The sequence below is a fragment of the Balaenoptera borealis genome (genome assembly GCF_965194805.1).
Source record: "Balaenoptera borealis genome assembly, chromosome: 13".
NCBI lineage: Eukaryota > Metazoa > Chordata > Mammalia > Artiodactyla > Balaenopteridae > Balaenoptera > Balaenoptera borealis.
The window spans coordinates 16327026-16349761 of NC_138870.1; the positions used below are offsets into that span (position 1 = coordinate 16327026).

At 38.7% G+C, this 22736-nt stretch overlaps 1 pseudogene across 1 annotated transcript; it reads left to right on the top strand.

The window, feature by feature from the left end:
* The first annotated feature begins 214 nt into the window (after nucleotides 1–214).
* Nucleotides 215–3915, top strand: LOC309609901 (MORF4 family-associated protein 1-like 1 pseudogene; annotated as a pseudogene). Its single transcript has one exon. The product of its transcript is annotated as an MORF4 family-associated protein 1-like 1 pseudogene (transcript).
* The last annotated feature ends 18821 nt before the right edge of the window (nucleotides 3916–22736 follow it).

Sequence of the window (22736 nt, forward strand, 5' to 3'; positions counted from 1 at the left end):
GAAGGTAATTTCCTTATTTCAAAAACAGTATCAACAAGATATACATACACAGCAAGCATTAAGCTTAGTGATGAAATGGTGAAAGCTTTCCTACCTGGAACAAGACAAGTATGTCTGCTATCACCACTCCCATTTAACAATGAACTGAAAGTTCCAGACAGTGCAGAAAGGGAGCATAGCTATTACACAAAAAAGAGAGAGAGAGAGAAGGAAAAAGAGAGAAAGAAAATTGGAGAAGGAGGAAGAGATTGGAGAGGAAGAAATAACACTTTCATTATTCACAGATGATATGTGTGTGTATGTTCATAGAAATTCTGAAGAAGGAATGTAAAATGGTACAGCCACTGTGGAAAACAGTATGGAGGTTCCACACACATAAACATCACACACATACACACACACACACACACACACAAATAGAACTACCATATGATCTAGCAAATTCCACTTCTGAGTATATATCTGAAGGAAATTAAATCACTGTCTCAAAGAAATATCTGCAGAGTATTGAGCTCCCTGTGCTATACAGTAGGTTCTTATTAATTATCTATTTTACCTGAAACTAATATAATATTGTATGTTAATTATAATTCAATTAAATAAATAATTCAAATAATTTTAAAATAAGTAAATAAATAAAGAGATATCTTCACCCCCTATTTCATTAAAGCATTATTTGCAATAGCCAAGACATGGAAACAACCTAAGTGTCCATGAAAGGATGAATAAATTTAAAAACATGATATATATATATAATTCGGTCATAAAAAAGAAGAAAATCCTGCCACTTGCAACAATATGTATGAACCCTGAGGGCATTATGCTTAGTAAAATAAGTCAGGCAGAGAAAGACAAATACTGTATGATCTCACTTACATATGGAATCTAGAAAAGCCAAATTCATAGAAACATAATAGATTGGTGGTTGCCAAGGGGTAGGGTGAGGGATGAATAAAGGTGGTCATTTATAAGATGAATAAATTCTGAGATTATAATCTACATGGTCACTTCAGTTAATAAGACTGTACTGCATATTTGAGAGCAGCTAAGAGAGTAGATCTTAAGAGTTCTCAACACAACACAAAGATTGTAACTATGTGAGGTAATGGATATGTTAACTAACCTTATTGTGCTAGTCATTTATATATATATTTATATATTTTGTATATATTTATATATTATATATATATAGAAAATCATCACATTTGTACACCTTAAATTTACACAATGTTATATGTCAATTATATCTCAGTAAAGCTGGGGGGGGAAGAAAGAAATTCCAAAAGAATTACAGGTATTTAGCATTAACAAGAGAGTTCAACACAGTTGCTATTTAAAATACACAAAAGCATTTCTTTTCCTATCCCAGCTTATGAAGTCATGTCTCCTATTATCTTCTAGAAGCTTCAGATACACACAAACGCATTTCTTTATATCAGCAATAAACAGCTAGAAAATAAGATTTTAAAATGATACCATTTATAACAAAACTGAAAACATCCAACTACCAAATATCAAATCTAACACAAGATACACAGGACCAGCAGTGTCATGAAAGGGCAGCAAAGACCCGCGAATTGAGGGCTCTGCTGTTTGCGTGCGAGGCGTTTCTTCCCAGAGCAGTTGGGAAGTGAGAGGCGTAAAGAGAAATTTTTAGAAGATAATTCCGGAATACTATTGACCAGGAGTGTGGGTCACTTCGACTGGAGCAGTAACTGTTGATCAGCCGTCTCCAGGGGACTGTGGGTCTGAAGCAGTGGCAGGAAAAATGTGGCCCTTGGACCTGGACGAGGTGGAAGCACCGGAGGAGGTGGACGTGCTGGAGCCGGAGATGGATTTGGAGCAATTCCTGCTCCCGGGTATCAACCAGCTGCTGGAGGACATCACGGAGCTCACCCGAAAAGCCGGGAGCACGTGTCTGAGGACCAGGAGCAAGTTGTGGGAGATGGACCATCTGCTCATCCAGATAAAAACACAGGTGGAGGCCTCGGAGGACAGCGCCTTGAATGGGCGTCCCAGTGGGGAGACTGCCAACAGAGTATCACAGTTGTGCGAGAAGGCCCAGGAGATCAAAAAGGTGGCAGAGATGTTGGTCGAGCTGGTCTGGCGGATGGAGAAAAGTGAACTGTCCTGAAGGAGGGTCTCCAGTTCACTGCTAATGGACTCTGGTCAACTGATAAGAATGGGTCGACACCTCGAGGAAACCAAAACAGCTTGTCATTTTCTCTGTTTTGTTTTGTATGTTTTTTACCCCCATGTAACAATCTCCCTTAGGGTCAGTGGTTGGTGACCTCCATAGAGGTTTAGATTGTCAAATATATTTGGTTCTTGAAAAACAACTTTTGTTTGAGAAATACTCAAATAAGAGATATGGGGCTAAATCAAAAGTTGTTTTAGTGGTCAGATTTATTTTGTTCCTTTGCTGTGTTTTTTAAATGTTGGGCAAGGCCCAACATTTGCTGTTACCCATGTGACAGCATGGTTTTCTGGAACCTTGGAACATTTGAAGACTTGGGGTCAGAATCTCCCCACTTTAGAGGTGCAGTAGAAGGCACCACTTGGATGTAGCTGATCAAGAATGTAGGGATGAGAGACTTCCCTGGTGGTCCAGTGGTTAAGAATCCCCCTTCCAATGCATGGGACATGGGTGTGGTCCCTGGGTGGGGAACTAAGATCCCACATGCCTCGGGGCAGCTAAGCCTGCATGCTCTAGAGCCCACAGGCCACAACTAGAGAGCCCATCTGCCACAACTACTAAACCTGAGAGCTCTGGAGCCAGTGTGCCACAACTAAAGAGAAGAAGCCCGTGCACTGAAGTGAAGAGCCTGCACGCTGTGACTAAGACCCAGTGCAGCCAAATAAGTAAATAAATATTTTTTTTTTAAAAAAGAATGTAGGGGTGAGACTGCTTTGGAAAGACTGGGAAGAACTAGAGGACAGTTGGAAATGGAAGATGGGTCTGCATATATTTTGGAACTTTAATTCCTCTGTGAGGCAAAAGAGGAGAGCTGTGTTTTGTGGCAGACTGTCTTGTGTATATTGTGCAACCTGACAGGTGACCCTGAATGACAAGGAAGCTGGAATAGGGAATGATGGGAGTACACTTGACCAACAAATACCCCCCCAGATTACAGGGGTTTCAGAGTATCGCATCAAAGAGACAATCTACAAAGAGCCTTGAGAGGCTGGAGAACAGAGAAGGCATCATGAGGGCCCACAAAGTCCTTTCTAGTTCATCAGGGTAGTAGACCTGACTGGGATTTGAGGACAAAATCAAACATCTAATAAGTGGTCATTTGCCTTGAAAAACAAAGACCTAGAAAACCTTTTTTAAAAAATAATTTTTTGGTCCAGATGACCAAAGCCTCTATGTGTAATTAAAAAATCATAAATAAATTTCTTTTGAAATGGAAAAAAAATTAAAAAAAAAAAAAAAGACCAGCACCCAGGGTGGGTGGAGCTGCAGGCACAGTGCATGGGGGCTGAGGCAGGGGGGAGGGGAGCTGGGGCCCCTGGGGCCGCAGTGGCAGCAGTTGGGGACCGCCCCCCAGCTCAGGAAGGGGGCCGGGGGACCCTCCCCTTGCCAGTGGCAGTCATGAACTCCAAGGTGGGGAACCTGCCCCCCTCCCCCATCATCCATCTGGTATACCGGAGGTGATGATGCTGACAGCTGACCCACCTGATGGCATCAAGGTCTTTTCCAATGAGGAGGACCTCACCGACCTGCAAGTCACCATCGAGAGCCCTGAGGGGACCCCAGGCACCAGAGGCCTATTCCATATGAAACTCCTGTTGGGGAAGGACCGTCCTGCCTCCCCACCCAAGGATACTCACTGACCAAGATCTTCCATCCGAAGGTGGACGCCAACAGTGAGAGCTGCGTCAACATGCTCAAGAGGGACTGGACACCAGCTGGGCATCTGGCATGTGCTGCTGACCATCGAGGGCCTGCCCATCCACCCTGACCCGGAGTCCACCCTCGGCCAGGAGGCTGGCCCCCTGCTCTTGGAGAATTAGGAGGAGGAGTGCAGCTCACAGAGATCCCTCAGGGCGCAGGCAGGCTGAGGCTTCCACTGCTGACCCCATGGCCCCTGGGGGCCCGGGAGGGGCCGAGGGTCCCATAACCAAGAAGCAAGCTCCTCCTCCCTCTCTGTCCCTCCCTCCCCCCCACACACCCTGGCCCCAACTCTGTCTGTAAGTTATTTAAATTATGGCTGGGGTTGGGGAGGGCATGGGGGCACTGGGACCTGGATTTGTTTTTCTAAGTACAGTTGGAAAAGCAAAAACAAATAAACAAACAAACAAAAAAACTGCAGAAATCTGTAAAACATTACCATGAGACATTAAAGAAGACCAAATTAAATGGAGAGACATACCATGTCAATGAGTATAAAGATTCGCTAATATAACGATGTCAATTTTCTTCAAGCTATTCTATAGATTCAGGGCTATCAGAGTAAAACCCCAATCAGTTTTTAAATTTGGTTTATGTATGTATCATATTAAGTGTATGTTGATGTTTATGTGTGTGTGTTTGTTTTGTTGTTGTTGTTGTTATGGAATTCGAAAGCTGATTCTAGAAAATATATTAAAATGCAGTGGACTAGCCTGATTCCAAAATGGAAATCAATGGAAAGGCAATGGACTAAGAATAGTGAAGGTACCCTTGAAGAAGTTCATGGTGCGAGAACTTACTCTACAAGACGTTGATAATTTCCCTGATGTGACAGTAATTGAGACAATATCATATTAATGAAAGGATAGACAAATAAAATAATGGGATAAAATCAAGACTGTGCATATATAGATTCCTGAATGACTAAGATGACACTTCCAAACCTTAGGCAAAGCATAACTTTACAATAAATGTTGTTGAGAATATTGGCTATCCCAATAGGGGGTTGCTGAGCGTGGGGGCAGGTGAAAATGGACCTTGAACTCAATTACATACGATTCAGAAAAAACAGCTCTACATGGATTGCAAGGTTAAATGTGAAATACAGAACCCTGAAGCTTCTAGAAGATAAGACAGGAGAATATTTTCATGACCTACAGTAGGAAAAGACTTTATAAACAAGACACCAAAAGCATAAAGGAAAGATTTATAAATTTTACTGTATTAAGTTCATCAAGACACCAGCAAGAAAGTACAAAGTAAGCCACAGAGTGAGGGACAATATTTTGAATCACCTAAACAATCCTGCGATCAACAACAACAACAATAATAAAGTCTGGCAACCAAAAAGGAAAATGAGCAAGAGATCTGAACAGCAACTTCACAAAATATGATAGCCAATAGCCAATGAATATATGAACATGTGAAAGGAACTCAACTCAGGGGAAACGTAAACTAACAATAAGTGAGATAACACTACTGTGATAAGAAATATATATTTGGTTTCTGCCCTCAGTTCCTGACACAGAGTTCCTAAAAGCCTTGTAATTTCCTGAATAATAGGAATAACAGGAGCATTTTTTGTTATAATATTTGGACTAAGTCCCTGGTTCCTGACACAAGAGTTTCTAAGACCCTTGGAAACTCCAGAGTGATAGGAGCATTTTATCACATGCTAATGAGATGACTGTCACTGGGGTCCCTGGTTAGCTTCATAATGGGAGCTAGTCCCCAGAAGGACCAAGGCATGATTAGAAACTTAGAAATTTCAGTCCCACCTCCGCCGACCTCCAGGGAGGGGAGAGAGACTGGAGTTTGAATTAATCACCAATGGCCAGTAATTTAATCAGTGATGCCTATGTAATAAACCTCCATAACAACCCTAAACAGCAGGGTTCAGAGAGCTCCCAGGTTGGTGAACAAATGGTGGTGCTGGGAAGGTGGCACACCCAGAGAGGACATGGAAGGTCCACACCCCTTTCCCACACCTTGCCCTATGTACCTCTTCATCTGGCTGTTCATTGTATCCTTTATAACATCCTTTATAACGAACTGGTAATAGTAAGTAAAGTGTTTGCCTAGGTTCTGGGAGCCATTATAGCAAATTACCAAACCTGATCAGGGGGGTTGTTGGAACCCCCAAGTTTTAGCCAAGTAAGACAGAAGTATGGATAACCTGGGACCTTCTACTTGCAATTAGCATCCGAAGTGGGGGCAGTGTTGTGGGACTGAGCCCTTAAGCTGTAGGGTCTGTACTAAATCCAGGTAGTAGTGTCAGAATTGAATTAAATTGTATAACATCCCGTGGGTATCCACAGAGAATTAGAGAATTTCTTGGTTTGAAAAATCCATACATTTGGTGTCAGAGGAGTTGTGAGTAGAGAAAATTTTCCTTTAACTACAAAACCCATCAAAACAGCTAAAATTTAAAAGACTGATAATAGTAATCATTGAGGCAAGTAGAGGGCAGCAGGAACCCTCATTCACTGCTGCTTGACAAGTGTATTAGTACAGCCCCCTCAGAAATGGGATTGGCAGTAGCAGCAGAGTTGATTACAAGCACACCCTAGGACCCAGCATTTCCAATCCTAGGAAGAGAGAAAAGAGAAATGTGTGTACACGTGCACCAGTAGACAGTAGAATAGTGTTCTTAACAGTATTATTTTTTCTTGCCTCAAACTGGAAATACCCAAATGCACACTAAGAGTAAAATATATAAATAAATTTTAGATATATACAATCGAAGACTATAAAAGAGTGGAAATGAACCAACTACAGCTACAATCAGATCCTGGGTAAATTTCACAAATATCTTGAGCAGAAAAAAGCTGGTCATGAAAGCAGTTATACTGTAGGATTCCATTTACTATAAAATTCAAAACAGAGCTACAGAGTTTGGGGATACACTGGAACTGTAAAGCAAGCGAGGAAGTGATTACCATAATTGCCAGGAGGAGATGAAGGGGACATGAGAGAGGCTTTGGAAGTGTCGGTGAGATTCTGTTTCTTGATCTGAGTGGTGTTTACATGAGGGTTTGCTTTGTGATAAATCATTAGGGCACACATTTTTGTTTTATATATTTCATATGTGCTTTTATATATGCTTTTTCCAAACTATCTTTTGAAATTTAATCAATTTAATAATAATGAAATAATTAATTTAATATTAATTTAATAATAATAGGGTTTTTAACTGAGATATAATTCATATAATATTGTATTCATTTTAGGTGTACAACATAATGATTTGATTGATACATGTATATATTGCAAGATGATTGCCACGATAAGTTTAGTTAACATCCCTCACCTCAAACAATTACAAATTTTTTTCTTGTGATGAGAGCTTTTTCTTTTTAATATTTATTTCTTTATTTATTTGGCTGCGCTGGGTCTTAGTTGCAGCATGCCGCATGCATTATCTTTAGTTGCAGCATGCGGGATCTTTAGTTGCAGCATGCTAACTCTTAGTTGCAGCACATGGGATCTAGTTCCCTCACCAGGGATCGAACCCAGGCCCACTGCGTTGGGAGCGCAGTCTTAGCCACTGGACCACCAGGGAAGTCCTGTGATGAGAACTTTTAAGATCTACTCTCTTAGCAACTTTCAAATATACAATACATATTGTTAAGTATAGTTGCCATACTATACATTATATCCCCAGGACTTATTTATCTTAAAACTGAAAGCTTGTACATTTTGACCACCTTCACCTATTTTGCCATGCCCTCCCCCAACCTCTGGGACCATCAATCTGTCCTCTGTATCTATGAGTTCAGCTTTTTTTTAAGATTCCACGTATGAGTGATATCATACAGTATTTGCCTTTCTCTATCTGACTTATTTCACTTAGCATAATGCCTTCAAGTTCCATCCATGTTGTTGTATATAGCAGGATCTCCTTGTATTTTTTTTTAATTTTTTTATATTGAAGTATAGTTGATTCACAGTGTTGTATTAGTTTCAGGTGTACAGGAAAGTGATTCAGTTATATATATATACATATATTCTTTTTCAGATTCTTTTCCCTTCTAGGTCATTACAAAATATTGAGTATAGTTCCCTGTGCTATACCGTAGGTCCTTGTTGGTTATCTGTTTTATAAATAGTAATGTGTATATGTTAATCTCAAACTCCTAATTTATCCTTCCACCCACTTCTCCCTTCGGTAACCATAAGTTTGTTTTCTATGTCTGTGCATCTATTTCTGTTTTGTATATAAGTTCATTTGTATCCTTTTTTTTTTAATTCCACATATAACTGATATTATATGATATTTGTCTTTCTCTGTCCGGCTTACTTCACCTAGTATGATAATCTGTAGGTCCATCCATGTTGTTGCAAATGGCATTATTTCATTCTTTTTTATGGCTGAGTAATATTTCATTGTATATATATGCCACATCTTCTTTATCCATTCATCTGTTGATGGACACTTAGGTTGCTTCTATGTCTTGGCTACTGTAAATAGTGCTGCAATGAATCCCCATATGTGTTTTAAAGTTCAACATTTAAAAGCTTAAGGAAACGTTCAGCATGCACCAGTGGGTGGTGTCCAGTGACACTGCTACTTGCAGCCAATGTCCTGTTAAGTTCAGCCCTGGTCTTTTTTATTGTGCCTTGAATAATCTTACATTACAGCCCAACACAACAATCCTTACTAAAGGCATCATGTCACTGATTTAAATGGAGGACTTTAGAGTTTTCTTTTTACCAAAGGTGAATTGTAAGGTTGTCAGAGAGAAAGAACAGCAGCCATTTCAAACCACATGTAAGCTTTAATTTAACTCTCTTTGTTAAAAATATATATATATATTCTCTTGCACTATTCCATCTAAGGACCCTCTAGGACCTCCATTGGAGTGCTCTGCTTCCCATAGAACTGTCAATGTGCGCACACATTGAAAAACACGAGGGAGCCGGGTACAAAGATCTTCACCCCTATGGAGCTGACTGAATTATCCTGTACCACAGAGCTCCCAAGCCTTCCTCGACAGTCTTTTAATATATTGGCTTTCACAACCGTCACCTCCCTTGTCATCCCAACTAAGTTATTAAAATTAAAGTAGAAGTGTTTAAAGCTAAAGGTTTTTGGTAGAAGTTCGTAAAGGGGTCAGAAATCTGTGCCTTGACTCCCTAGCAAGATACTTCCCCAGTTTTTTTGTTTTTTGTTTTTGGGGGTTTTTTTTGGTTTTTTGTTTTGTTTTCTTTGTTTGTTTGTTTTATTAATTTTTGGCTGTGTCGGGTCTTAGTCGTGGCACGCGGGATTGTCACTGAGGCATGCAGGATCTTTCGTCGGGCACGTGGGCTCTTCGTTGTGGCGTGCAGGCTTCTCTCTAGTTGTGGTGTGTGGGTTTCCTCTTCTCTAGTTTCTCTTCTCAACTAAGCCCGTGCACCACAACTACTGAGCCTGAGCTCTAGAGCCTGCGAGCCACAACTACTGAGCCCGCATGCCACAACTACTGAAGCCCGTGCACCTAGAGCCCGTGCTGTGCAACAAGAGAAGCCACTGCAATGAGAAGCCCACGCACCGCAATGAAGAGCAGACCCAAGCTCGCTGCAACTAGAGAAAGCCTGTGCGCAGCAACAAAGACCCAAGCAGCCAAAACTAAATAAATAAAAAATAAATAAATTTATTTTTAAAAAAAGTTTAACCTTTCAATGTTTAAAAACACAAAAACTCTGTTTGTATGAGAAAGTTAAAATTTACATTTAAAACTTCTCTCCACTGGCCTTCATCTTCCTCTAACAAAAGGTCAACTCTTCCTTGACCAAATTCTCAAAACTGGTATCTACAGACAAAGACACATACTTAGAGTGGATGAACTCAAACAGGAATTTTCGTGTACTCAGTACAATTGAGCTCAAAGTCACTTATTTTATTTTTTTGGGGTTTGGTTTTTTTTGTTTTTTTGTTTTTGGGGGGTTTTTTTATACAGCAGGTTCTTATTAGTTATCTATTTTATCCACATCAATGTATACATGTCAATCCCAATCTCCCAGTTCATCCCCCCCCAACCCACCCCCACTTTCCCCCCTTGGTGTCCATATGTTTGTTTGTTCTCTACATCTGAAAGTCACTTATTTTATGAAGAAAAGGGAACCACCCTTCTCATGCCAACATACTAGCTGCTTGAATAAAGTTCGGTGGTCAAGGCTGGGGAGAAAAGGATGTATTTCTGATGCCAGATAAAACAAAATAGAAAAATTCCAGGTTAAACACTACAGAAATGTCTTAATGAAGATATTTTTCAGGCTAGAGCAACCTCCCAAGGGAAATGATTTGGAGTGACATCCTTTGAGACATTTAAATTATAGTGGATAAAATACTCAAACCCACCACGAAGAAACACTCTTTGTAGGGCTCATGGGAGAATTACTGGGATTTATAATAGGCCTTTTTTAAGGGGGAATTAGCCCAGGAGGCAGACCTGCTGTTGAATAAATATTATTTTTAATAGAGTGTGGCTGTATTGTAACTCTATTCCTTCTTCTTTGTAGAAGACCATGAATGGGTAGGGTAGCCAAAAATTAATAGGTTTTTATTTAAGCGGTAGATTTCTTCACCAAGCCTTCCTAATTATGTGTTTCCTCAAGAAACTCACATTTCTATTCTCATTTTCTTTTAACTATTTTTTTAATGTTATCTACCCCTAGGACTTCCAGCTCCTTTCTCTAACAAATCAGTGTGTAACAGAGAAGAAAAGTTCAGCATTCACACAGCTTTCCATGTCAGATGCTGAAATTTAATCTCACCTTTTTTGAGTAGAATGAATTTAATGGTGACCCTCCACGCTAAGGCTTTCCCACAGCAGGGCTGACCCATCACAGCCCTAATTAAGCATAAAGCCTTCCACAATGAGTACATCACTTGTTTGGAATCAGCCTTTATATGTTAAAAAAAAAAAAAAAGAAAAACCTGCCTTCTAAAGAGCCTTCATTTAAAAGTACAATTGCCATATTCTGTAAGCCCATTGATTTTTCTTCATTGTTGAGATGGAGAAAGTAAACAGAATTGCATATTTACTCATTTCATTTTCTGATACCTTTGCTCCAAGAGCTCCGCACTTCGGTCCCACGTGGATGAGAGGCTGCTGTTTCCAGAGCTGGTCCGTGGAGATGACTGATGAATGACCAGACAAAATTCTGATAATTGCTCTATAATTAGGAGTTTGCTTCTACTTCAAGAGGTTTTTAAGTCCACAGCTTTGACCGCACCATGTTTTCTTCCCCTTGGTAATTGCTGAAGTTTGACAGCCACTGTGTTTGCTGCCTGTAACATATGGCTAATTGAATCTGAGCTGGGGAAAGGATGACCAGATTCCTAATTATGATCCACTCCACAGATCTGAGGCCTGAATACATAGAAAACAAGGAAAATGCTGCTGAGCCAGAAGACATCATATTAGTGTTGAGGGCTTGTAGCAGGATGCAAGTATCCCCAGAAATGCCTGAAGATCACTTCTGTATGGTTTGCTCTTTCTGTCTTTTAATCAGACAGAAGGCAGATAAAGATTAGACAGAAATTTGCTTTCATCTGTGTGGTTTTTGCAAGTCTGGACTCTGGACACCTGATACATAGTTTCCTGAAACTCACACAATCTTACATTGGAACACTTTGCATTTCTAATAAGACAAAGACTGGATTTTCATCTTGTCGATTCTTCCCCATCCCCACCACTCCAGTAACGAAGATACACGGATGTGGACGAAAAATGTCACCTGCTGTATCAGTAAACAAAGGATGTTGTGACCCTCAAGCCATCAGCCATTGCAGCCCCCCACCCCCCTGACTGTGTACCCTGAGGGGATTCAGGATGGAGAAAAATAGGATACTGGCCCTAGATAGTTAAGGTGTGTATCAAAGGAATGATTTCAATGAGCCCAGACTCTTGCATCTTCCCATACATAGAAAAGTGCTAAATTCATTAATTTGAGTTGTTTGTTTTTCCTTCAGTTAGAAGAAATCTTTTGATGTTCAATAACTGGTTTGTTTTTTGCAAAACTTCTATATATCCTGGCTCATCCCTTACCTCTTCGGAGCAGTCCCTCAGAGCTATCTGAGAGGCTACCTCCCAGGCTTAAGTCCTCAACAAGTTCACCAAATAAAGCATAATTCTCAGCTTTTAGGTTATGCATTTTTTTGCAGTCAACACGCATATATTTTTAAAAGTGTGCTTCAATTTTAAATGAATTTTTCTATAGCAGTTAACATAATGTAACATGCCTCCTCTGTACTGCCTCCCCTAGAGATAGGGGGAAAGCAGTAAATGAAACAAACCAAGTATATTCACTCATCAAACATTTTTGCTGAATATTTAGCAGTGTAAGCCAGTACTAGGTGTCAAAAGTGTATACAGATGATAAGACACTTTTTCAACTTTTTTTTAACCTTGTGGAGGTAAGCAAGGTGAGCAGTAGAAGTAAAATGTGAGGTAGGTTGTGGTATGTACATAAGAAAATATTATTTTCTTAATGTCCCTCACAGAGATGCATAGTAGGTGTTCAATAAAATCAACTAAATTAATAAAGGAAAGAATGAATATAATATACAGTTATACTTGATTTAGAGAGAAGTCACTTCTGATTGTGGGGTTCTAGAACGGGTTTTGTAAGGAAGTAATTTTTTTGTTTTAAGTCTTAAATAAAGGAATAGATTTATAGTGGATATGATGGGAGTCTCTCTACTGAGATGGCTCAAGCATAGAGAAAAAAAAGATACAGTATATATTTGAGTGGCACAATAGATCTAGTTTGTTAGAGAAAGTCATATAATACTTCATATTTTGCAACATGTCATAAATTTTAAAGATACATGAAAACGAGTTGTGTAAGATAAACCTAGAAAGGTACATTGGGAACAGATCTTGGACGACCTTGATTACAGGCTAACGATCATGATAAAAAGCAGTGTTCCATCAATGTCTGTGGGCTCATTCAAATCTTAACCATTCATTCATAACAGGAAATGTTCTCTCCTCCAAAATCTCTCAAGAACTCATGTACTGGAATGAACATATTATGGTGGAAAAGATAAAGTTTGGTTCTAGCTGGAATTCATTTTCGGGATGAACCTGAAAGATAGTAGAGGAACCACTGAGAATAAACTCCAATGAAAACAAACATGCATGTTAGAAACCTGGTTCCTTCCACCTTTTTCTTAGCAGCTTGCCAGCTATAACTAAAAATAATTCAGAAATTTAACTTAAGGAATGATATCTATGGTGTCTTCTCTGTTAACAATCATATTTTTGTTGCAAAAATTTAGAAGAAGAAATTATCTGATTTAAAAGCCTGTAAGGGCTGAGAACACAGTTTCTTTGTAATTTTTTTTTAACATCTTTATTGGAGTATAACTGCTTTACAATGGTGTGTTAGTTTCTGCTTTATAACAAAGTGAATCAGCTATACATATACATATATCCCCATATCTCTTCCCTCTTGTGTCTCCCTCCCTCCCACCCTCCCTATCCCACCCCTCTAGGTGGTCACAAAGCACTGAGCTGATCTCCCTGTGCTATGCAGCTGCTTCCCACTAGCTATTGATTTTACATTTGGTAGTGTATATATGTCCATGCCACTCTCTCACTTTGTCCCAGCTTACCCTTCCCCCTCCCCATGTCTCAAGTCCATTCTTCAGTAGGTCTGCGTCTTTATTCCCGTCCTGCCCCTAGGTTCTTCATAACCTTTTTTTTTGTCTTAGATTCCATATATATGTGTTAGCATATGGTATTTGTTTTTCTCTTTCTGACTTGCTTCACTCTGTATGACAGAATCTAGCTCCATCCACCTCACTCCAAATAACTCAATTTCGTTTCTTTTTATGGCTGAGTAGGCAAGAATAAGTTTCTTTGTAATTTTGTGGCAAACACGACCAGTTGTTTACACAAATAGCTGTTCTTCCCTAATAGTATATTAACATTCATAAAACCTATTATTTTTCACAGGAAACATGGTCACCTGGAGACTTTCAAAAATAAAGTGTAAATTTTCATCTTCCCTTGCTAGTATAATTATGTGAATAATTTCTGGCCAATAATATGTAAGCAAAAGAATTGTGTGCAACCTCTGGGAAGACAGGAGATGTGACTTTCTTCATCCCATTCTCCATCTTGCCATCTGGAATGTGGACCTGACGGCTGAAGCTTGCTCAGCATCTTGGACCACGAGGTGGCCTAGAAATAGGAACAGAGCGAGAGAGAAGGCACTGGGCTCCAGAAGATTATGAAGATACCGTGTCGCTTTAGATTGCTTTCCTGTGGACTTCATTTATGGGTATGGAAAAAAAAAATTCTATATTGTTTAAGCTACTCTTATCTAGCGGTTTTTATCACTTAAAACTGAATCTGAACTTAAGTAATTTTTTTTTTTTTAAGCGCTTACAAATGCCTGACAACAAAGAGAACTCTGTAAGGGTTAACTATCATTCACAGATCCCTTTTTTTTTCCTTATAAATTTATTTATTTATTTATTTATTTTTGGCTGTGTTGGGTCTTCGTTTCTGTGCGAGGGCTTTCTCTAGTTGCGGCGAGCGGGGGCCACTCTTCATCGCGGTGCGCGGGCCTCTCACTGTCGTGGCCTCTCTTGTTGCGGAGCACAGGCTCCAGACGCGCAGGCTCAGTAGTTGTGGCTCACGGGCCCAGTTGCTCCGCGGCATGTGGGATCTTCCCAGACCAGGGCTCGAACCCGTGTTCCCTGCATTGGCAGGCGGACGCTCAACCACTGCACCACCAGGGAAGCCCCTGAACTTCAGTAATTTAAAGTTTGAGAAAGAATGAAAGTAATATATAAAGCATCCTATGTTAAGTTAAACTGTTGATAAGGAAACATTCACTCTTCCTCTTTCCATCCAAGGCATATGCTTCCATATCCCATTGATGTTGGATTTGATCGTGTGACTTGCTTTGACCAATGAGATGAGTAAAGGCTTGAACTGTGCCTATGTGGCTGGGCTTGCCCTCTTGCTCTCCTTCTCATTGCCCTGGGAAAAATTTCCACGGGATAGCCATTACCCCTTTGACCCCAGTCTTATAATGAACACTCATGTAAGAGCCCTAAGCCCAGCCCTCAGCTAAAGCTTGGAGCAGCTGAACTCCAGATGACACCGAACGGGTAAACAAGAAATAAATGTTTGCTGTTTTATGCCATTGGATTTTGTGATTATTTATCATCCAGCATTAATGGACTAATGCTCGTCTTCTCCCGTTCAAATTTGTCAGGATTTTATGCATTGAGAACTGCACTCTGTGGTTTTCAACCACCCAAGAATCATCATTACAGTTCATTACAGCATTAGACCAGCAGATTACCAGCCTTTTATTGCCAGTAAAGTGACTTAAAGGGATGAATATTTAATTCGTATTTACGCTATAGTACGCCCCATGTAATTAAGGTCAGAATTGAGTTATATGGGATGGCAAGTCCTTTCTATGCCCATTGGCTTTTACAATTGTGACAGTTTCAAATAGGACTCATAGACCCAGTTTGTCTGGAAATGTGACAATTTAGTAACCAACTGCCTTTGCTGTGACCACCAGAGCGTTTGAAGATTTCCTCTTGTATTTATACACCTGGAAACAGAAATCACCTCACACCATTTACTTTCTGATTTCTCTCATTCTTAGCAACTGATGCAACAATCATTCTTGTTGAGGACATTAATAACTACTTTACTACAGGTAATGACAACAAAAGAGGTGCAAATTATCGCAAGATAGGTAATCCTTCTCAAGAGAGCTTTTATAGTTTTATTACTCTGTCTGTAAAACTTTTCAGCCCCCAGAATCCAGTGTGGATTCTGGAGCTATTTGCTCAGATATCTGAGGAGGCTGTCCGCTCCTGATCTTCTTAAATAAAACTTTTCTTTATTTGTTCAGCTCTCCTAGGTCTCCCTGGCCACCATCACAATATATGTGGACGTCTTTCTCCTCTAGAGTCCTGACTTACCAACAGTGGCTCCAGACACTTGGTTGTGGACCCACAGGACGAACAGTTTTCCACAGCCCTCTCTATGAACTCATCCTTTGTGATCGGTGTGCTTGCCTTCTTGGCTTTTCCTGCAGTCCTTGACTTTTCACCCATACAGTAGATTGGTTAGTGATTCTCCCTTCTCTCATTTCCTCCTTCCCTTTTCTATAATAAATCTCTTGTCCTAATACTACTTATAATGGCTTTTATTTCCTGATTGAACCCATTTGGGTTGCGGTTTGGTTTGGTTTGGTTTGGTTTTTTATTGAAGTATAGTTAATTTATAGTGTTGTGTTAGTTTCAAGTGTACAGCAAAGTGATTCAGATATACGTGTGTGTGTGTATATTCTTTTTCAGATTCTTTTCCGTTATAGGTTATTACAAGATATTGAGTATAGTTCCCGTGCTATATAGTAGGCCTTTGTTGCTTACCTATTTTATATATAGTAGTGTGTATATGTTAATCCCAAACTCCTAATTTATCTCCCCCCCCCACCCCCTGCTAGCCCCTTTGGTAACCATAAGTTTTCTATGTCTGTGAGTTTATTTCTGTTTTGCAAATAAATTCATTTGTATTCTTTTTTTTCGAGTCCACATATAAGTGATATCATATGATATTTGTCTTTGACTTACTTCATTTAATATGATAATCTCTAGATCCATCCATGTTGCTGCAAATGGCATTATTTCATTCTTTTTTATGGCTGAATAGTATTCCATTTTATACACACACACACACACACACACACACACACCCCACATCTTCTTTATCCATTCATCTGTCGATGGACATTTAGGTTGTTTCCATGCCTTGGCTATTGTAAATAGTGCTGCAGTGAACATTGGGGTGCATGTATCTTTTCAAATTATAGCTTTCTCTGGATATATGCTTTCTTTGGATATACTGCCCAGTATATGGGATTGCTGGATCGTATGGTAGCTCTAGTTTTAGTTTTTTGAGGAACCGCCATACTGTTCTCCACAGTGACTATATCAATTTACATCCCACCAACAGTGCAGGAGGAGCCCATTTGTTTTCATAGCGTTTGCTTCCTACTATGTCCTGCTTCCCAGCCACAACCCCACTGCTCACTACTGCCAATCAAACAGTCCTTTTTGAGCTCCTGTGCATACAGAGGCATATAAAATCAAAGAGGGAGTCTTCTTGGATTTTGTGTTTCAGTAACCTACGCCCACAGTTCTTTAAGTGCTACGGTGAATTTATAGGACCATTGTGGCATATTTAAATTTTTGAGCTGTCAGACTGCACAAAGTACTACTATTAAGTTGTTTGCACCTAACCGTTTAATAAATGGAACTGTTAGGATTTTAGTATTTCATTTGTTTGTTTGCTTGTTGTTTATATGTTTATTTGTTTAAGCCTACGGATGCCATGAAAAAAATTATTGACACACTAAGGACACCATAAACCTAGAAAGGTGGGAAACCTCTGTAAACTAGTAAGGACTCAACGGCATAGGAACAATTTAACAAAAAACATAAAGAGTAAGTGCAAGGCTTTTCCCTCAATAAGGCCCCTGACTATTATAGGTCTCCTTGGCACAGGGAGGTGGGGTAATCAGGACCCAGCACTCTTGTCCTAGAGCCAAGCTACTATGAGATAGCAGAACTCCCAGATAAGTTTTGGGGATCTTAAAGCAAAGGAAACTTGAGCCCTATTTTATGACTAGTCCCCTAATAATTGGCAAGAGAGGGTCTTCGCAGCCTCCAGAGCTTTACAAACACCAGCATGACCTGGGAGCAGCAATATGATTCTTAAAAGCCTTAGAAACGTGTGGATGTAGCTGAGAGCCCTGCCAGACCTGAAGGCCTCATTTCAGACAGAAATGAAAAATGCACACCTATAAGAAACACCTATGTAAGCATATAAAATGGAAGTGATTTCACCACTATTAAGGCAGGTGCCATTTTTAAGAGATTCTGCTTTCTTTTTTAAGAAAAATCTGTCCAAACACAAAGAAGAATTTTTTCAATACCCCTGACCAAGCGAGATTGTGGTTCAAACCAAAATCCACTCAAAATCCACCATGCCCACTGTGATACATTTTATAAATATTATAACTAGAAAGAGATACTAAGAATATTTGTCCAGTGGTTTTCAAACATTTTTAAGTTCAGAAACGATTTCTTAGATAGAATATTCCAAAAAGAATATTAATAGACCCCAAGAGATAAAAGTAGTATTATGCTAGCAAAATTTTTTTCTTAACTCAAATTTATAATACGTGTTTATTAAGAAAACAACCAATGAAAACAGTAAAGCAATTTTGCAAATGCAAAGATATTGAAAATTGAAGATTATTGGTGTTAGTTGTAGTCTTAAATCAGACATGTGGTCTTAAATCAGATAGGATGCTCAATTTATTTCTGTATTTTGCATTCTCCATTTCTGTTGCTCAAGATAAATAGTTGGAAGTGGTCAGAACTTTCTAATAGCTTATCTGGTTATCTCAGATTATTCTTCAGTGTTCTAATTATCGATTGCAATGTAATAAACCATCCTAAAATGCAGTGGCTTAGAAAATCATAACAATTCCAGAATTCAGGCAGAATTTGGATGGTTGATTCTTCTTAGTTGGTTGGTGGCTTTAACTGAGGTCATTCTTTAACAGTACTTAGCCGACAGATGACCACTTCTGGAGCGATCAAAATTATTTCACTCACATATCTGATTCTTTGGTGGGCACAGCTGATAGGTGGGCTCAGCTGGGCCCTACCCCCTCCCTGCAGACTCGGGGCCTCTCCATGTGGTCATTCAGCAAGGCAATCAAGTTTCTTTCATAGTAGCTCAAGGATCCAAGAGTGAGTTCCAAGAGGCCTGGGCAGAAGCTGCAAGTCTTCTTGTGAGCTAGAATTTTAGAAAATCCTTTCCAATATATTCTATTGATCAAGCAAGTCACCAAGGCCTGCCCAGGTTCAAGTGGAGGGAGGAATGGACTCCAGCTCTCAATGGAGAAATGGCATATGCATACAAAGAGCTGAAGGAATTGATGGAGGCCCTTTTAGAAACGAGCTACCACATTCAGGAAAACCAATCCAGGCATTTGGAAAAAAAACCGAAGTTTTAATATTTAATAAGTAACAAATATCTACAAATATTTCTTAACTGGTAAATGTTCAATGTAGAGAGAATCAATGAACGGATTCTTCAGACTATCATTGTTTGGTGGAAAAATAATTTTCAAACATACATTGTTAAATTATGACACGTTCAATGGCATCTTTTTCAAAACCCTGGGTTCTTAGATAATTTTGTCGGATATTTCTTTAATTCTCAAAATAATCAGATTGTGTTATTTTGTGTGTCAAGCCTAAAGTTTGTTTTCATTTCTTTACTGACACTAATCTGTAGCTGTAATTCATTGGGATTTTGAATTGCCAAACAAACATGAGCTTCTTCATGTTCTATAATTAATTACCCATAGCAATACAAATAGTCCTGAAAAACCTGCAGCTGAAAATGTGAGTTGATAAAATTGAGATTAGTATGGCACTATGTAACACTGTAGGCAAAGATGCTAGAATCCTCTTACTAGCTAATGTTTGTCTCATACAACATATGATGACTAAGTAAGTACATTTTGGCAACACATTTTCTCTGAGGCATGAATCCCTTGGTGCTTTTTCCCCCCACCACTGCTCTTACACAGTCATTGAAGACATTCCTACGTTAGTAATATTTGAAAAATGATTTTAACTTTTACCATTTCTTTCTGGTTCCTATGAATCATGTGTTTGACACAGCATTAAATCATCTTCTTATATCCATGCCAGAACATATCATAAATTAAGCAAAAATGAAAAATCCACAGTATTTGCAGTATCATCAGTTGAATTGTAAAGAATTTGTATAATCTCGGCTTACTTACTAATACATCAAGTTCAGTAGATACATTCTAAAATCCTCTCTAGAATATGTTATCAGATAATGTTACAGATCTGCTCCCATATTTGTTACTAGGTTGTATCAGTTATTTGTTGCTATGTAACAAACCACCCCAAAGATCAGTGACTCAAAAAGACAATTGATTATTTTTTCCCAATCTATGAATTAACTGGTCTGCTCTTCTGCTAGTCTTGACTGGGTTCACTCCTGTGGTTGTGTTGATCAGCTGACTTGCCTTGGGTCAGAAGGTCCAAGATGGTCTCACTCATATGTCTTGGTCCTTGGGTCTTGCTGTTATGTAAACCATTCTTTCTGTGTGGTTTCTCATCATTCAATAGCTAGACTTCTTGACATGTAGCCAGAACATTCTAAGAGAGAGAGGCAAATGCTCCAATGCTTTGGAGGTCTAGCGTCTGCACAGTATAACTTCAGAAACATTCTATTAGTCAAAGCAAGTCAAGAGGCAAGTTCAGGTTCAAGGGGTCGAAAAATAGACTCTACCTCTTGATGGGAGGACCTGCACAATATTGATTAAAGGATCTGGAATCCCTATGTTTACATTCACAAAATTGCATTTCAAATGATGTTGTAACTTGATAGAATGTAAAGGTATCTTGCAAAACTTCACTATGTATATCACATTGAAGATTTGGGCATTCTTATTACCACAACGGCAAGCCCCAAAGATAGATAATGGTTAAAAAAAATAATAATGCTTTGAAGTTTTCATTTTTCACATTGAAGATTTGGGCATTCTTATTACCACAAAGGCAAGTCCCGAAGATAAATAATGGTTAAAAAAAATAATAATGCTTTGAAGTTTTCATTTTTCACTGATACTTTAATCTGTAACTATAATTCACTGAGACCCTGAATGGCCAAACAAATACAAACTTGTATCATAGTGACTTTGAAGAGAATATTCTGCATATTGCTTTCATTTTGCATACTGCTGTCAGTATGCTCGATAAAATGGGAAGATGCATTCAGTACTTTATAGTATGACTCATTTTATTCTGAGCCTAATCAATACTGCATGTCTATCCTAAAATGTGAGCCTGGTCGATATTATCATTTCCCTCATCACATTTGCTTTTTAAATGTCCTGCTTTTAACTAGCAATCCATTTCTAGTTGCAGGGGAATTTTTCCACCTCACCTAAAACAAACAAACAAACAAACAAAAACAAATACACAAACCACCCAAAACGGGTAATAACTTTATCATAAAGCTCAGATAACAAGCATCCAAAATGAAAAATAAGCATTTAAACACACTGCCAATTGCATTATCAAGCAGAGATACAGAAAATAGTCACTCTGGACTATTTCACTAATGATTACATGGTGAGTTGGAGGAGGCCATGCAGAAGTGTGTGTTTCTGACTTGTCATTTCTTTGATGGCAGTCTCTGTATTCACTTGTATAATTGCATTTGAGAGGACCTGGGCCTGAATTTTCAGGAAATTTTCAGAATATCCTAGAAAAACTCTATTCTTCTTGATCAAGGACACATATATAAGGCAGTCAAATATAAGCACAGGAATCCTTATTCCAGGGTTAACCAAAAAAAAGAGGTTGATGTGACAGTGGGTGGGTGGTCTCAAATATGTTAAAATTTGGGACTTAACAGCCTTAGTTTGTACCAATTGAATTTTTAATAGTCAAAAATTACCTTTTAAATGTGAAATTTGAATCCAATTTCTTAGAATGGCTGTAGCAGCATGAAAACCACTGATCTGGTTGAAAAGTATTTTATAAGTAGACAGCACAGCCCAAAGTTAAGAACCTTGCCCACAAATTAAGGAACTAGGGCAAAAATCCAGGTCATGAGACTCCCAGTACCTCATCTTACTACACTAGTGGCCTTTAGCTCTGATTTTTATCTAACATTGGTTCTTCTATGTGCTTTGACCTTGAATATCTAAAGAAGTTTGGAAAGAGAAGAGAAGTTTTGTTAAGATCACACAAAGACACAGTAATTCATATTTCCAAGAACCAAAAATGACATTGAAAAATCACTCTTTTCCGATCAAGTTTGTGTAGATGTATATAATGTAATATGTCACAAAGAAGATGCATCTTATATTCCCCTTAGGCCATGACAAAATAAATCCTCTTTTTAGTTTCCATTTACTTTAAGTTCTTAAATAAGTCAGGGTGAAGAGCTCTAGCTAACATAAATTGTCAAAGTCTATTCTTATTTTAGGGCTCCAATCCTCACCAAACTATTTATTGATTTAATTGCTCAGATACAATACCATCTGGCTGGGATAGAGACCTAGTTTGCCAAATTTTCCAAAAGGACAATTTCTACTCCCTCAAAACTATAGAATTATTACTTTCCTGGGCACCCCTTGAACACTTCATGCCAAAAACTGAAGAAAAGACAATATGTAGTATTAAGGAGATTTTAGGAAACTAGGTACTGTAAATTGTTTCAGTATTTCTAGAGGGCAATTTGGCAATGAGTATTAAAAAGTCATTTTAAAATTGTGCAGTTACTTTGAGCAATTTCGCTTCTAGCAATTTAACTTAAAACAATAATCTCCCCATGTATATAAATTTTCCTATAAATATGTTAATCACTATTTCTTTTCATATCATCAAATTAGCAACCACCTAAATATCCAAGAATACAAAATTGGTTAAATAAATATACAAATACAAAATAATACAAAATTTGTTAGTTGCTCAAATAAATATATGGCGTTATATCCATACATGAGCCAGTAGGCAATAGTGACTGAGATCTTAGTATTTAGAGTGATACAAATCTGGGTTCAAGTCACATGCTACCTGTCTGACAGTGAGTAAGTTATTTAAATTTTCTAAGGCTCAGCTTCCTCATGTTGAAATAAACTTGCAGGGTTATTGTATTAAATAAGTATTTAAAGCATATCTAGCTCTAGTATACAGCAAGTGCTCAGTGGATCTTAGCAACTAATATTATTATTGGTTTAATTG